Source organism: Pseudorasbora parva, chromosome 9 (assembly GCF_024679245.1).
Source record: "Pseudorasbora parva isolate DD20220531a chromosome 9, ASM2467924v1, whole genome shotgun sequence".
Classification (NCBI taxonomy): domain Eukaryota; kingdom Metazoa; phylum Chordata; class Actinopteri; order Cypriniformes; family Gobionidae; genus Pseudorasbora; species Pseudorasbora parva.
The window spans coordinates 14,224,014-14,242,518 of record NC_090180.1 but is presented as its reverse complement, the minus strand read 5'-3'; positions in this window follow the sequence as shown (position 1 = coordinate 14,242,518).

Here is an 18,505-nt window from a genome sequence, read left to right as displayed (position 1 = left end):
CATTAGTTGCTGATGCAGGAATCATCAATAAATAGGTTAGTTCACCATTAGTAATACATTAACTCATGATTATCTGTGCATTTATTAAGCATGAATTAATGCTTATTAGTACACCCGTATTGTAAATCAGGTGTTCCTTTGGCGGTGACTGTGTTAAATCAAATTCTTAATTAAGGTATTGAAGCATATTTATTTATATGGGTAGATGTTTTTGGTATGGTATTTACTTGGCCTATGTGTTTTTTTTTCCGGTGATTAATGCATTTTATGTGTAGCTGTATATAGCATTGTCAGTGTCAAAGAGGAATTTCTGTCTAGGAAACTGAACAGACGATAAAGTTTACCTGTTTTGCCATCCAAACCTTGCAGAAATACCCCAGGCTGTCGGTCAGGCTGGATTAGCCGTGCATGCGATGTCCTCAAGGATTTGGCCGAGGGAGCTGCCGTGACCCCAAGGCGGTCGAGGAGCTCCGTCGAGGCACCGATCTGGTGCTTCAAGCGAATTAGCATACCACTCGCATAATTGGTCACTCTATCACGTGGCTGGTGGCTGTAGAAAGGCACTCATAGCTGTAATTTTTGACGAGGACAACGCCTTTCTTCTCACCCTGTTCAGGGGCAGATTTAAGATGCTGACACACAAGCTGATCTTCTCGCAGAATCAACCAGGCAACGGGTTTGTCATCAGTGGATCTGAAGGACGCTTTTATATTTAGACTGTCCGAAGACAGTTTCTAAGGTCTGCTTTTGGGTAAAAAAGAAACACCAACACATTCTATTTTCGGGTGCTTCCTTTTGACCTGGTGTTAGCACCTTCCTCTTAACAGAGTGCATGGATGCTTCTCTGGTTCCATTGAGACTTTTGAGCATTTGTGTGCTCAACTATCCCAACAATTTAGTTTTAACAATTTAGTTCTCTAGTCAAGGTCTTAAAACCTGAAGTTGGATATGTGCCAGGTGGTGGTGTTCCCTTTTCGCTCTTGAGAGGTGCAAAGTTTAAATGATGCAGTATTTCTTAAAGGAACACTGTCTGTGCCACCGACCAATAAATTCATTAACCTCTAAGTGAAACTCTTTGGACAACCAGACATATAGGCTTGGAAATAGTTGAAAAATCACAAAAGATGCAACTGGAAATATTGCAAATGATGAAAGCAGAATAAAAAAAGAAACATGCAACATTGCCAATGTCATGTGACTTCAGCAGTTTGGATCACGTGTCAAACTTTCAAACCGCTGAAATCCCGAAACATTGCCGATCCGAATCATTGATCGATTCACTGATTCATGGCCGTTTGAATCTTTATTTCAGGTTTGAAAACAAACGCGGAAGAGAAGACAATGCTGAATAAAATCTTAGTTTTTGTTATTTTTGGACCCAAATTTATTTTCAATGCTTCAAGAGATTCTAATAAACTAACTGATGTCACATATGGACTACTTTGAGGATGTTTTTATTCCCTTTCTGGACATGGACAGTACAGTGTGCATAGACTGCATATGCTCTGGGACTAAAATCTAAAATATCTTAAACTGTGTGCAGAAGATGAACGGAGGTCTCATGGGAGTTGAACAACATTAGGGTGAGTCATTAATGACATTCATTAATGACACATCATTTTCACAAAAAAAGACATTATCCACAAGAAACAAATATGAACTATCAGCCAGAGTACAGAATGCATGTGCACAACAGTTTTTTTCAGCAAAGTTTTGATCATGCTGCTAATTTAGAAGCCATAGAAATGTGTGAATCTTAAAGAAGAGAGTATCTTTTACACAAACATTCTATCCGTAAATTGCTTAATTGGACTATTGCGGCATCTTGGAGGACTACGGAATCTGGAATAAACCCGCAAAAGTTTTTGTGCTAACAAAAGAAATAGAACAAGCCATTAAGGCTGAATAAGACCACATGGCTTACTGAAGCAGCTTTTGAGGGATTACTTGCATTTTGGTGCAGAAGGGCCATCCTGAATTCAGCTAGATTTATTCTAAACCCTCCTCCATAGACACAAAGGTTTGAATGGCCATCTTTTCCATTTTTTTGTCATTGAGACCTGCTGACCAAATTTAATTCGACATATATTTTTACAGCATGATGAATAAAGTGCTGATAACGTAAACACATTTGCGATCGATTAAAGATTTCAAATGGAAAATAGGATACTTTTTTTTTGCGTTTTAATTCTTCATTGGATTTACAAGGAAAGATCCTCAAATACTCTATAGAACTATGTTCATGAAGAAATTAATTGTCCAAGGCTCTGAAGATGATCAAATTACAACAGATGACACAATCTGGTCTCTGTTCTGTTCATATTAATGTTTTAATGATTTATCAGTTTATTATTAATTTGAAACATTTTACAACATTTACATATGTATTATTTTTTGTAATCTGTATTCTAGTTAGCAAATTACATATTATAATGTTGTAGTTTATATACATATTTTTTTATATAATATTTAAAAAAATGTTTTTATCAAAGACAACAGGTCAACAGGCCAAATTTGGTTTTTATTCTTTTCATATTGAATTGTCAACAATATGGAAGTATGTGAAACATTTTATATTTATCATTTTTTTCACTCTAAAAAAATGCTGGATTGAAAACAAAATGGACAAACCCAGCAATTGGGCTGTTTTAAGCAAACATTTAACCCAACCGCTGGGTTAAAACAACCCATTTACTGGGGTTAAAGCAACCCATTTGCTAGGTTAAAACAACCCAGTTGCTGGGTTTGTCTATTTTTAACCCAACTTGGGTTGTTTTTAACCCAGTGATTGGGTTGCTTAAGCAAACATTTAACCTAACCGCTGGGTTAAATCAATTGACTGGGTTAAAAAACTGGGTTCGTTAATTTTCAACCCAACTTAGGTTGTTTTTAATGCTGCATTTTTTAGAGTGTTCTTAATTGTTACATATAACTATAATTTTAAAATGTTGAATAGTTTCAAATGTCTATTTATTTGTTTAAAATTAACAATTAAACTAAATAAACAAATTACAATAGAGGAGCATTATGTATTGTAGAAAGTAATCTGTTACATGAATACATTTAATTAAAAAAAATTATCTGTTAAATTAACGTACATTTAGAAAAAATAAAATGGCTACATGTAAGCCTCTTGTTTAAAGTCTGCTGTTTGACTGCATCACGAATTGAGATAAACCGAAACATGTAAATTTAGGGTTTACATCAAAGACATAATGGAAACAAGCCAGGGCGGCAAGACAAGACAAGACAAGAAAAAAAAAAAAAAGAACTTGGCTGGCCAGCTTATTTAATTAAAGTGTGGGCAACACTAGAAGGCTTGAATAGTCCGCCAAATCTCTTGTGAGTTGAGATAAGCATACTTACTAAAATTATCACGTTTGAAAAATCTAGTTTTTGTGCTTGGGAGACTAATTTGTCAGATGGAAAGGCCTCTGGATTTGCTTAGATTTCGAGTACGAGACAAAAATGACTCCATGTGGTGTAATAACTTGATATTGTCATGAGCCTGTGTTCTCCTGTCTTAAGTGAGGACTTTTCTTATGTCCTGTCTTGTGCCATGTTTTGTAGTTCTTTGTAGTTTCTCAAGATGATTAGTTCCCCCCAGGTGTTGCCTATTAACCACTGCCCCTTGTTATCTTGTTGTTTTGTCCTTTTGTGTATACCCCAGTGCTTCAGATGTTGCTCCTGTATGTGTTCCTGTTGTTGTGCTTCTGCTGGTTCTTTGTAGATACTCATCTTCTTGGATTTTCCGTTTATGTTGTTTGTTATTAAATGTTCGTGCTGCATTTGGATTCTCACTCTGTTTCATCCCTGCTCACACGTGACCGATATGAACTGTCCATGGCACATTGCCAAGTCTCTACCACAGTCTGAGAGGAAAATACAATTTGCCTTAGCAAAAGAAAGCAATACTTCTGCACCTGCATAATAAGCCTTACCTTGTGTCGAGCAGAGTTAACTGAAGTAGGGATCAATACTTGTTTCTTTTCTGTTTTTAATGGCTATAAATACTGTAGAAAATTGACTAAAGAGTTTCCTAGACATTCCAGTGGAGACTGAAAGATTATATTAAACGTGCAAGACATGAGCTGACCCTTACCATGTGCTGCTTGAATAGTTACTGGAAATCTCTCTGCAACACATGATTACTACATTACTTCAGTTACTCAAATACAATAAATGTGACTCTTTGTTAAAAGCAACAGATTAATTTAATACAATTATTACCCTTAAACATTGGTACAGTCAAAAAAATATAAACCCCACAGGTTAACCTTAGAATCAATCAAGTTATTTGCAGCTTGCGAGGCTCCCCGGTGTCACTGAACTTTTGCTGTTTTTGCTGCAATATATATTTTTCTTCTCAAATCTTATTGTCTGACTGCAAATCTTTTCAAGTCTGACCGGGGAGAGTCTCCCTCACAATCATATCCTATCACAGGGTTTGCAGTTTTCTCTAAAGCTGATCTCTGTTCTCAGAAGGCAGGAGAAAGACATATGACTTCTCCCTATACTACTTCACATCAGTGACACGTTCTCAAACCTGCATCAATGGAATTGATTAGACCAGCCATCAAGTTTAGAGTACTTCTACAAGCCTTCTTTTATCTTGGCTCACTGGAAAATGATTTTTACACGTCTCATGACACTTCCAAAGTGAAAGTGAGTGGTGCTAAAATCATGTTTTATTCTAAACAGATGAATGTGAATCTGGAAACACTTTATGTTGGTTGTTGTAGGCTACGTATCAGTTACATCACTTACACCAAAACCTACCTCAACCGAACCAATAGTTTTAACAAAAGCAAGCGTGAGATAAAAACTTGTTTTCTGAGGCAACCATGTCATTTTAGCTTTTGTTGTGAATCATGTCTTGAAAACCGAGCACTCTGCATTGCAAGTGCAACACAGTAAGGTTAGCAAACGAGCAAGATTACTACATCAGAAAAGCCACACATGGAGCTGGTTATGTGAAGCAATAGTCAAAATGTATTATTTTACACCAGGGGTGCCCAATCTACACCTAACCGCAGAGTTCAATACTTCAGATCCAGCCCTGATCAAACACACCTGTCCGTAATTATAATCTGCTCCTGGAGATCTTAATTAACTGGTTCAGTTGTGTTTGATCAGGGTTGGAGTTGAACTATGCAGGAAGGTAGATGTCCAGGAACTGGACTGGGCACCCTGCTTTACACGTTTTGCTCTGTGGTAAAATAGATTGGATGGCATGAGTATTGTGCAAAGAAACCATCATAATTAAAAGTATACCCAATACCCATACATACTAGAGCCCTGTGTGGGACTGTTTTCTTAATCCCGCTCCCGCTGAATTTCTGACCATCACTGCCTGCTCCCCGTGTTATGCAAACATGTAAAAAAAAAAAATGTTTTTCCAATGAACCTATGGTTGGGCAGTTTCTAAACAAAAGCTATATCTTATACAGCAGTGGTTCCCAAACCTGGTCCTGGAGTACACCCAGCACAGCATATTTAATGTCTCCCTATAATCTAAAAGCTACAACATACTCCGCAAGAACAGAGAAAAATGTTCTTGCTCCCAGTGCTGAGAGAACAAAATGACGTTGTTTTTGAGCCCTGGTTAGGGAGTTCTTGCAGCTTGTTCTCGACACTTTGCCTCAGCAGAACTTTCTTCTCACAGGTGTCCGAGAACTATTCTGTGATTTATGAGATATTTCATGTGGGCGGGGTTAATGCGGAAAAATGCAGATGATCGGCACCTGCTTCGGCACCTGCTTTGTACTGGCCAGAACAAACTTTGTTCTTGTTCTTGAGAGAAAAATAACAAATGTGTTCTTGCATAGTATGTTCAAAGCTTAACTCATCAGATCATTAAAGACTCTAAAACCTCAGATGGGTGTAAGAGAGACATAAAAAAATGTGCAGTGTTGGGAATACTCCAGAACCAGGGTTAGAAACCACTGCCATATAGTGTAGTACAGGGGTGTCCAACCCTGGTCCTGGAGAGCTACCTTCCTGCAGATTTTAGAAGGCTCCAACCTGGCTCCAACCTGAATCAAACACACCTGAACCAGCTAATCATGGTAATCAGGGTGCTAGATAATTACAGACATGTGTGTTGGAGCAGTACTGGAACTGAAATCTGCAGGATGGTAGCTCTCCAGGAGCAGGGTTGGACACCCCTTATATAAGATTGTGTTTATGTCAACAAAAAAGAAAAGGAAACTGCATCCTTAGGTAGCTGGTTTCTAGCTCATTCTAGGTCATTAGCTCAACAACCTAGTCATACTGTACGAGCCTAATTTAAATAAGCTGGTTTTGGACACTTTGTAGCTGGTCATTCAGTCTACAACATACTTGGACCAGCTAATAGAATCCAAAACAATATGTTTAAAAGTGACATGTAGTTTCCTCAAGGATGATCTTTCTTCATAGATCTTTAGGTTGCATGTGAATATTATAATTTACTTTTATTGCAGGTTCAGCATTTGCATGTGGCAATACTCTCACTTTGGGATTGTGGGTGTTGTACTTTGCCATTATTTTTAGCAAATAAAATACTTTTTTATTATCGTTTTAACAATGTAGAAATCAGAATGGCAGATTTTGCATGAGTGTATAAAACTCTACAACAATCTCACCCACTCTCAATCATCAAGCCAGATGTATACTTTTTGTTGTTGTTGTTGTTGTTGCAAAATTAATACTATACATTTTTTGTATTCCATGGATAATTCAAGGTTAAAGATATTTATCAGATATAGACCAACTGTCTAATTTTAGTAGTTCTGTTGCTGAAAAGGGACTTCGCAGAAACTGCACCTTTGAAAAGTTAGGCTTAAAGGTAAAGCAACTTTTTTTTCTACTAGTTTCTCTTCACATCCTGATAGCAATCAATAATAGAAGAAGTCTATATATATATATATATATATATATATATATATATATATATATATATATATATATATATATATATATATATATATATATATATATATATATATAATTATATATATTTTTTTTACATATATCTTCTGTGGACGTCTCAGGAGTAAAATACTTTTTTTTCCAATCACTGCATTTGGTCCAAACCTGCTTGTCAAAATATGTATTTCCATACAACCTCGCACCCTTCTTGTGCAGTCATCACGTCATCAGCACATTCCATACGGCTTTGTGGAGTTTTATACAGACAGGTGCCATAAACAAACAGCAGCTGCCTTTTACAGTTCCTCCTGAACTGAAAGCTTATGCTGCGTTCACGCCGTGTCATAACCGTAATTACAAGATGGCAACCTGTGACTTTCTACCCAGGAGCTATGCCTCAGATTCAGATATTTGCATTTCTATACCAACCCTATCAACAGCAAAATGAAACTGCAACAGTCAGGTGGCACAGGTACGGGCTCTGTAAATTGTTTACGCTCATTATTATTGCAATGTTATGTGCTTTGATACATGAGGTAATTTAACGCCATCTCTCATGACACTTTGCAGACTCTGCTGTGTACATTAATGTTTTCGGAGGTAGCGTAAGTTTTTTTTTGCCAGTTTCAGCCTGACACAGTTATCATTTTCACATCCAGCGTCACTTTGTTTAAATAGCAAATGCACTGGTCAAAAGTCAATAGCGCAGTATTTTCTGTGTGTTTTTAAAGTGATAGTTCACCCAAAAATGAAAATTTGATATTTATCTGCTTACCCCCAGGGCATCCAAGATGTAGGTGTGTTTGTTTCTTTAGTAGAACACAAATGGAGATTTTTACCTCCAACTGTTGCTCGTATAATGCATTTCAATGGGTGTTTTTTTCTATGAGAGCCACTATGAGAGTAAAAAACACTGATGTCTTAAGACACAAAATGATCGGTTTGTGTGAGAAACTGAATAGTATACTGTAAAAAAAAATTATAATAATTTTCAGGTTTCCAAGGGAAAATGAAATAGTGACTGATTACATCTAAGGGCGTTTTCACACCTGAAAGTCCGCACCAAGGTCCGAACCAAAGTTCGTGTTTTGTTAGTTTTGATTTGCTTTGACATTGCAGTTATGTCAGCGCACCAAAGAACTTTACATGACGCACTTGCATCCTGTCGTCATTATCTATGTGGGCTGCATCGATTGGTTTGTTAGCGGACGTGCGTCTGACGTCAGTGTGTTGTCAATTTAGCGGGTAACTTTGACAAGAATGAATAAACAGACGCATATCGTTGCCGTTAATACTGTTAATATAGGATTACTATCTGCAGCACCAACTATACTCGAGGGTAATTCACCAAATGAACGTCCTCGTTGTGCAAATATTTTATCGGCGCCAACAGGAGAGGAGAAGATAGGCTTTTTAGCCAAACAATGTATTTGGTTTTGTAGTTATGTTTTAATATTATAATGTTATTTTTAAACTTCATCTAGGCTATATTGATTATGAAACGTGCACAGATGTGCAATATATGTCAAAGACATCGGTTCAAAAATGATTTTGACCACTTCATTAAGTTTTGTTTTGTAGAAAGCTTTGTATAAATTGTATTTTTAATTTTAATACAGTTTTCATCATTTGCCTGAATTTAATAAATAAGCTTTAATAAATAATATAGCAGACAAACCGTGACGGAGCGATCATTTGCGTTGCGCATGAACTGGAGCAGTCTCATAAATAAACCGAAACTCAGCATACAGACTACTTGTCTCACAGACATTAGAGATATATATATATAGTCAAGCAGAGCACGCTGTTCACGCGAGCTGACTACACAAGCGGTTCTGTTTAAAATGCTGCATGCTCCATCACTGCATGTGCAGTGAGTTTAATCTGTGTTTTTTCAATAATCCTACCAACGAACTTCCTGTAAATGGTTTGAAAGTCCAAACTATACAGAAAATGTTTTCACACAAGAAACGAACCGAACCTTTGTTCTGTTTGGTCTGAACCATTAGCCTGACATGGTCATACTCAATTCTAGTCAGAATATGAGTCTGAAACTGCTCCATTGGGCTGTGATTATGAGGCGTGTTTCAACCGAACCAGGAAAGACCTCAATTGGATAGACCTACAACCAATCAGAGCAACGAAGTGACGCATTGTCAAATGTCAACAGAGTTCAACTGCACTTGCCAAGTGTTTGCAAGTGTTTGCGTTTTTTCCGCTTTTTCCGCGGGTTCTTTTCTATGTCCGCGGGTTGATGCGACTATTATGTGAAATATAGACCCATGAGTGCGAATTTTAGCAGGCAACCTTGCCAAAATAAGACACCTTTTACCCCCCAAACGCCATTCCCCCGCCTACCCCCCCCCCCCCCCCCGCGGAGAACCCCCCCCCTAGTAGTTGCCGCGTTTTGTTGTAAAAACTTGGCAACCCTGTCTGCACGCGCGCTGAATCAGGCTGGAATACACGATCTTTGCCAGTGTTGTAAAATAATTTAATGATACACAGAGTACTTACCCAACATGATCATCATTTCTGAGAGAAATTGTGAAGGTGAATGCATATACAAACAAGCTCTCTGTTTAAGATTCAAACAAATATAATCCAAGCCCCTTTGAAAACGTGCATGATTACGTTACTGTTTATCATCTGTCCGTCATCGGCTAAAGCTCGCCCTGATGATTTCATTGGTCCAAACAGTTTCTGTTCAGGGATAACAACCCATTCTCACTCCCAAGGCGTCAAAAACCGAAGCATGCTCAAGTGCCTTCTGCGTCACAATAAAGACACTAAAGGTACCCCAAGGCGTCAATTTTCGACGCGCTGGGTGTTCCATTCATTTCAGTGAGAAACCTTTGGCGTCATACACAGACGCACTGGGTATTAGTAATGTTATCATCATGGTGAAATTGTATTAGTTTATAAATTTGCCTTTATGACATGTTGGAGTGTGTTTTTCAATTTAATCAGCAAGCATAATTTTATTTACATGTAACCCAACCCCATCCCATCCCTAAACCTACCCATTTGTCTGAACATGATATAAAACACAGGATATAACATACTACTGCATCCACGAGTTATTCAAAAAAGTTAAATAATCCAAGTTTTCCGAGGCCAAACGATTGATTTGTATGAAGAAAATCCCCAAAAGCGATCAGCATCTCCATCCGCAGAAGATCATCAACAAACACATCAAATTTCAAATATTGGCGCCCGTTACGTGAGATTTCATAGTAAAATTGTATTGGCTCTCGTATGTCTTGTGACCAATTGCGTCATTACGTCAGCATTGATTGTAAAATGTCATTGGCTCTCCTGTGTCTTGTGACCGATTGCGTCATGCTCAGGAGTCTTTTGAATTATTTGAATGAGATATGAATGAGTTCGTTCACGGGGCAGCAGGATCATCATTTCAGCGATTAAAACATCAAGATCAACTCTGTTCTTCACATGAAGATATCGTATGACTTCAGAAGACTTGGAATGCAACATGAGTTAATACTTTTATACTGCTTTGGTCAGTTTTTGCAATAAATACTTGTGACTGTACATTTATTTGCCTGTTATGTGTTTTATATTGTTTAGATATGGGTAGGTTTAGGGTAGGAGTGGAGTTAGTTGCTCCAAAATATAAAAGTAGCCTTTAAATATTAATAAAATCATGTCTGCTTTTATAAATGCAAATAATTAAATGCGTCTGTTTATGATGCCAAAGGTTTATCATTGTAATGAATGGAGCACCCAGCGTGTCGCAAAATGACGCCCAGGGGCACCTTTAGCGTCTTAATTGTGACGCGGAAGGCACTTGACTATGCTTCGGATTTTGACGCCTTGGGGGTGAGAACGGGTTGGGGATAATTACTCCTCTATGGAGCAAGGCCAGACCGAATTGCCCGACCTAAAATTTTTGCGGGCGGGGCTAAATTCGGCTGGCATCCAGGCTACCGGACCATGGTCCGAGGGAGGGTTTAGGGTGCTTTCACACCTACCTTGTTCGGTCCGGATTTTCGGACTTTTCAGTTTGGTACGAACCAAAATTACAGGTGTGAAACCTCCCTCGGACCATGCTTATTTTTTATTATTTTTTTACACTGTGGGTAAAAACTGTCCCTTTAAAGGGCGAGTTAGTAATATGCGACTAGCACAACACACCTACACTCTGCTTGCACACACAGGGACATGCGGCAGTACATTTTTAAATATTACAAATAAAATAAATCCTCTCTAGAAAAGCATTCAATCTATCTGCTTGCAAATTCTGCCATGTAAATAGCGAATCAGCCATGATGCAAGTTCAAATGTCTTTTAAAGGGAGTAGTTTTTTTTGCACGATATGCCCCAAACACACCCATGCACCTTTTGGACCATGCGCCTGGATCGCCACCGGCTTTCCACTTCGTTTAACTAGCAAAAGTGTATTTTTGGACATGTCCTAAGTGCACCTGTGCCATATACCTCAGACCATGTGCTCAGATCAATAGGGCCCAATATTTTTTGGTTCTGTACTTACCTGGGAATGTTGTTGTTGGCCTCTGGGAATTATGCCATTCCCTATGTCTTTGTCAAATGTCGCCACTGCTTTGTTGACATTTGTTAAGCAAAGTTCTTTATTCAAATTTCATAAACCACCACATTTCAGTAGTGTTTAGATTTTGGGGATTTTGGGACAGTGTTATTTTGTATCAGTATGAAACAAAATATGAAAATGAACTGCACACAAAAGTTTTAAATTCTCAATAAGGCAGATTATACTTATAAAAATAAACCTCACATAATGATGTGTCGAGACTTAAGGCTATAACTACAGGAGCACAGGTGTCTCAGTTATCATTATAATGAAGGATGTAACAAATTAAATTTACACTCGAAATGAATGCATGTAAAAGCATGAAGGCTTCTGGAGCTCAGAATATTGGCAAGCTAACAGCTTTACATCCACAACGCTTATACAAATGCTCACTGTGATTCTCCTTAGCAAATCTTTGAGCAAACAGATGAGACAAATCAGCCCTGACACATTTTTGCAAGGGTACAATACATGTCATATTCTTTTCAACAACATCTTCACCTGACTGTTCAATGTGTTTCAGCTAAATGCTGGAAGGCCAAAAAAGACAAGAAAAAAAAAAAAAAAAACTTTGAGCTAAATGGCATGCTTTCAGGAGATGTGTGAATACTGTGGCTTCCTGGAGACTGCACAAGGCTAATCTAATGCAAAGGGAAAGTGTCGCAGGCCATATCACCTCTTTAAACCAACTGAGCTCAAATCCACAGTGACCAATGCCTCCTGCATTGCATGCAGGTAGAAAAAAAAATGCACAATACATACTGTACAGTATTTGCAGATAGACTATTTAGACATAATGTTTAGATACAGCATGTCTTTTTGTTCCCTTTTTTTTTTTTTTTTTACAAAAAATACAGGAAAAATGTAGGGGATTTTATTACTGAATAAAAAAAAATAAACCATATAGACACAAATACAGACAAACTAACAAAGTGGAAAAAGTATGTGAAGCCTTGAGTTTATTAATAACTGGTTGACCCTCCGTTGGCAGCAATGACATCCATCAAATGTTTCCTGTAATTACACATCAGATCTGCACAATGGTGAGGAGGGATATTTTTCACCATTCCTCTTTAAAAACGGTCTGTTCAGCAATATTGTTAGGATGTCTGATGTGATTCAAGTCTCGCTGGAACACTCCACAAGGCAATTTTTTTTTGTGTGTGTTGAAGCCATTCTGTTGTAGATTTACTCCTGAGCTTTTGGTCCTTGCCCTCTTGCACCTGACTTCTGTTGAGCTCCATTTACAGAACTTACATTTTCTTGTAAAATATCCTGATGAAGTGGAGAAATATTTTTTTACATCGACGATCAAGCTTAGTCCATAGTGTATCTGTCAGTGTAAATCCGAACTTAAAGAAATGTACACTACCTTTCAAAAGTTTCAAAAGATTTTTTTTTTTAAAGAAATTACTTTTATTTAGCAATTATGCATTCAATTGATTAAAAGTGACAGTACATACATTTATACTGTAACAAAAATAAAATGTCTGTTTCAAATGAATGCTGTTCTTTCTGTTCTCAATGAAGTCTGAAAAAAAGTATTGGTTTTGTTGTATAAACTTGCCAACTCTGCACGCTGGAATAAAAGATCTTTGCTGGTGTTGTAAAAAAAAAAAAAAAGATTTTAAGGATACACAGTTACTTGCATGATCATCATTCCAGAGAGAAATAGTGATGGTGAATGCATATACAAACAAGCTCTCCATTTAGGATTTAAACAAATATAATCCAAGCGCCTTTGATGATGTGGATGATTATGTTACTGTTTAGCATCTGATGATTTGATTGGTCCGAACAATTTCTTTTCGGGCATAATCACTCCTCTATATGGATCGAGTCCAGACCGAACTGCCTGAGCTGAAATGTTGTGGGCAGTGCCGATTTTTACAATTTAAAATAACTGTTTTCTATTTTAATATATTTTAAAATGTAATTGATGTCTGTGATGGCAAAGAAGAAACAACTTTGGTGCTCAAGAAACATTAGAAGTTGTGCTGCTTAATATTTTTGTGAAAACCCGCCAACTACTAGACAAGTGGTCATTGGAACACGTCCCGTCGCCATGTCCTTTGTCCCTGCCGGGGTGCCAGGCTACCTACTCGGCTACCCAGCAAAAAAGATAATATGATGCAATCACCTGTGTCTCATTTATACCCGCGTGGCATGACATGAGCACCTGGTGCAATCATTGCATGCCAATGTGCATTGGCTTGTTTAGTTAGACTCGAAGTAGATTGGCTCTCGCAAGCAAGATTCCTATTCGTCGGCAACTCCGACGTGGCGTCTCCGTTCCCCCCTTCAGGGAACGAGGGTTACATACGTAACAGAGACGTTACTGTAACTGTCCCTTTACAGTAGCTTACCTGTATGTGTTATAGGATGATGTCCTTAACCGCAATTTAATTTTACAGTACAAAATCCTTACTGCAACTTTTTACAGTAGCCTATAATAATATTACAGCCGTTTAAATTTTATTTTGAATATACACAAGAAACCGGTCTTCATTTACAGTGGCACTACTGTCTGTGTAAACAGTAAAATACCAGAAATACCCAGTCGCTGTAAGTTACTGTAAACTTCATAAAATACACAAAATGACTGGGTAGTTTTTACACGATGCAAATAACCTTACTTTTAACCTTACCTCTTTTCAGTGAGTGATCCAAATTTATATTACTGTTTCCTTCTAAGAAATAAAACACTATGAACTTCACCAAGAGACTTATGTTCCTCCAAAATAGCATTACATTTGTGCTTTGAGTTACACTGCAGTATATTTTTATGAAGCATAATAATCTTTCTTTGATCGTGCCTCTTTATGCGGAAGTCTTTAACGAATATCTGCATTACATAAACGAAGCAGTCAGTATTTTCAATTTTCAAATTTACTCAAGCTACTGTACTTCTAAGCAGAAGGTCTTTCAATTCTTTCAGGTATTATAATATTCTGCAACTGTGGTGATCTGTGACTTAAACTGGAGTACATGGGCACATTTGCACAGCATGTTAAGAAGGCATTTGAAAGCAATTGTAGCTCGGAGGTCAAGAACAGGATCCACACACATTTCTTAAACAAAACAAATAAACAAAACAACCTTACCTTTAACCAATAACCTTTATTAGTTGGAACACAACATTTATTTGTTCCTTTTAATCACACTAAATGCTGTTCTTTGAGACCAGATGTATTACACACTTAAAAGCCAATACCTGACTGACAAAATGGAGTGTGCGTGTGTGTCTGTGTGTGCGATATCACATGCATATGGACACGTTTCAGACGTTTATTCTGCCCTCTTGAGGGCCGTAACATCTGGAGGCAGCACTGAGGATAGATAATTTGAAGGCTGGCTTTCTAAGATGAAAGACATCTCTAGTTGCCACTCTACTTCAATTATAATCACAGCTGACAACAGTGTGTGGTGGTTTCTAGGAAGTGAATCCCTGCAATCTGAGGTTAATCACTAACAACACAGCTTACATCGAGGTGGTCTTACCTAAAGAAAGCTGTCTGTAAGCTAGCAGTTGCTCAGCTGTAATCTGCATACTGCCATATTTTGACAAAATATAGTTGGAGCTGATCACCTGAACTGAAAATGTCATGCGACCGATCACACACATTTAAAGGGTTAGGCACCAAAAAATAAAAAAATACTGTCAGTAATTACTTACCCTAATGTCGTTCGACACCTAAGACCTCCGTTCATCCCCCGTGTCATTTCCTCTCTCAAGACCCATACAAGGCACTAAAGATTTCATTACAAAGACAATTTCACTACAGTGGCTCAACAATAATTTTATGAAGCGACGAGAATAGTTTTTGTGTGCAAAAAACCCCCTGAAATAACAACTTATATAGTGATCGGCCAGTATAAAAAACAAAGCTTCGAACCGTTATGAATTAGCGTATCGATTCATGATTCGGATTGACAACGTTACATGATTTCAGCAGTTTGGCGGTTTGACACGCGATCCGAATCATAAATAAATACGCTTTACAAAAACTATTCTCATTGCTTCATAAAATTATTGTAGAATCACTGTGGTGAGATGGGCTTTGTAACGACGTCTTTAGTGCCTTTTATGGGTCTTGAGAGAGGAAATGTCATCGGTGTCAATGAAGCAATTTCCGAAGATGAACGGAGGTCTTACATATGTCGAATAACAGTAGGGTAAGTAATTAATGACAGAATGGGTGAACTAACTCTTTATCACATCAATTAATATAATTAACTAAATTAATGAATTACACTTCAAACGTTTGGTAAGATGTTTTTTGAAATAATCTTATTCTCACCAAAACTTTATTTGTTCAAAATTATGTTGTAAATATTGTTGCAGTGTAAAATAACTGTTTTTTATTTTAAAAAGTAATTTATTCCTGTGATTACTCCATTCATGAGTGTCACGTGATCCTTCAGAAATCTTTCTAGTATGATTTGCTGCTCAAGAAACATTTCTTGTTGTTATCCAATGTTGAAAATTGCTGTGCTGCTTAATATTTCTGTGGTGATATTTTTAAGATTATTTGATGAATGTAGAGTTCTGAATGCAATTTACATTTATTCAAAATAGAAATATTGTAACTTTTAAACAATTACATGCATTCATGCTGAATACAAATACTTAATTATTAAAAAAGGCACTACTTTAGTTTAAGGAATTCTCGCCATTAACTATAATCTGAAAAAAATAAATAATAATAATAATTCAGGTCTCCAATTGAAAATGCCTACATTTTTCAATTGGCCAACTTGAATTTCTGTGAATTGATACAATTTGATTAGCATTCATTTGGCCAACTAAAAAATGTTAATGTGATCAATGACTAGAAGATGTTATATTGGAAACCTGAGTGTTTTTTTTTTTTTTTTTTTTTTTTTTTTTTACAGTGTATTTGCATGCATATTAAAAAGCTATTGGCTGTTTTTTTGTACTTATAAAGCACATATTCTGCATGGCCATTTTCTACATCTCTTAATACCTAAACTGTTGTTAATAAGCAGTCATTAGGAGTTGAGGTAAATAATTAATAGTGACAATTGGACCCTAAAATGTGTCCCAAAAAATCTTATTGAATCCACACTTTTAAAACAGTAAAGTGAATATTTAAGACAATTATTATATATACTTAACTCACATTCACAAAAACAATAACCAACAAAGGATGGAAGAAAATAGGGAGAATAAATAAACATGGTAAATGAGGGAACTAAACAAGTAAGGCTGGATGGAGATTAACTAATGAGAACAATGCAGACATCACAGAAAATGAACTAAACAGAACATACATGTGACAAATGATTGGCCATCAATAGGGAAACCTTTTGACCACAGCATGTTTGGTACAACATCTATCAGGAATGGCTGACTGGATCATGCTAACAAGCCAAACCTGGAATAAAAGTCCTATGGCTTTGCTACTGATATTGATTAGAAATTTACATCAGAAATTAATATGTTTGTAGTAAAGGACAGAAAAAAAGCCCAGCAGAAATGCATATTAATAAAACCAGCGAACAAAATGTTGAAAAGAATAAGCGAAAGTACATAAACGACATGTGGGCAGCATAGGGCAAAATCTTATTTCCCAGTCAGTGTTTTGTGCTAGTGGTGTGCATAAGCCAAAATACTTATTTTAACGCAAGTAGTTTTAAGTATGCCGAGGGTTGTGTAGTATTAGTCCCTTGCACCCACTGATATTTGATTTTGACCTTCGGCATATGCACTCAGCAGTGCCAAAGTACTTATTATGCTGCAATATTAGCGATTTCCACCCCTCCAAATGGTTGTGGGGACCATCTAAGTGCATTTTTGAAAGCCCATGCAGGATCCTTCAAGTGGCAATGTCATCAATTTACAGGGCATTTCAAACAGGAGGGCTCAGAACAGCTAATAACTGAGAGCCCTCCACCATGACCTTTAAAGAAGGGAACAGATAAAGGGAACTTTCTAGAAGTGATATCATTAAAACACTTGTCTAATTCTTCCCAGTATGTGTAATGTTTAACTGAATTAGAAGTGAAAATAAATACATTTAAAATGTAAAAAAATAAAATCTATTCCAAATGAATGCTGTTCCTTCAACTTGCTATTTATCAAAGAATCCTGAATCAATTATTTGATCAATCAATCAATCAACCAACCAACCAACCAACCAACCAACCAACCAACCAACCAACCAACCAACCAACCAACCAACCAACCAACCAATCAATCAATCAATCAATCAACCAACCAATCAATCAATCAATCAATCAATCAATCAATCAATCAATCAATCAATCAATCAATCAATCAATCAATCAATCAATCAATCAATCAAAACGGATCAATTGTTGTGTAGAACTTTGTTTTCTAGCTAGAAGAGTCCCCAAATGATGCAAATTGCCTTATTATAGCAACACATAGTGTTGGAAGTGTGTATGTGTTTTCAACCCTCAGTAGACCCCAAGACCATCCTGCCAATTTTGGGCTCTCTACGATTTACGTATGCCCATACACTTTTAGGGCAGAAAGAATAAAAATGTTTCACACACTGAAAATAATGACTTTGTGGTATGGGAAAATCTATTACATTAATTCATGTAATTTATACATTGTAAAATCAAGATTAAGTTGCAACTATCTTATGTAAAATTTACATAATTTATTCATGTAATAAATTAACTGAGAAGAATGAGTACATTATATAATATATTTACGAATACTATTTAATGTTTTATAGTCACAGCCCATTCACCTAAAAATGTTAAGTACATTTTAATCTGAAAAGCAAAGTGCATTTGAAAATGCACAAAGTTTTTTTTTTTTTTTTTTTTTTTTAACAAAAAGATCCCACAATCGGTCATTTTGGGATGTTGCTTTTATGTGGCTGACTTATTCTCAATAAGTTTTGACTTTTAACTGAACTTGAGTTTTAATCACAATAACAGTTGCTAAAGCTACATAAGCTCTTATTGAGAATTTTATTAGTATTTTTATGTCACCATTATGGTGATTTGTGTTTTCTTTAGCTGGGC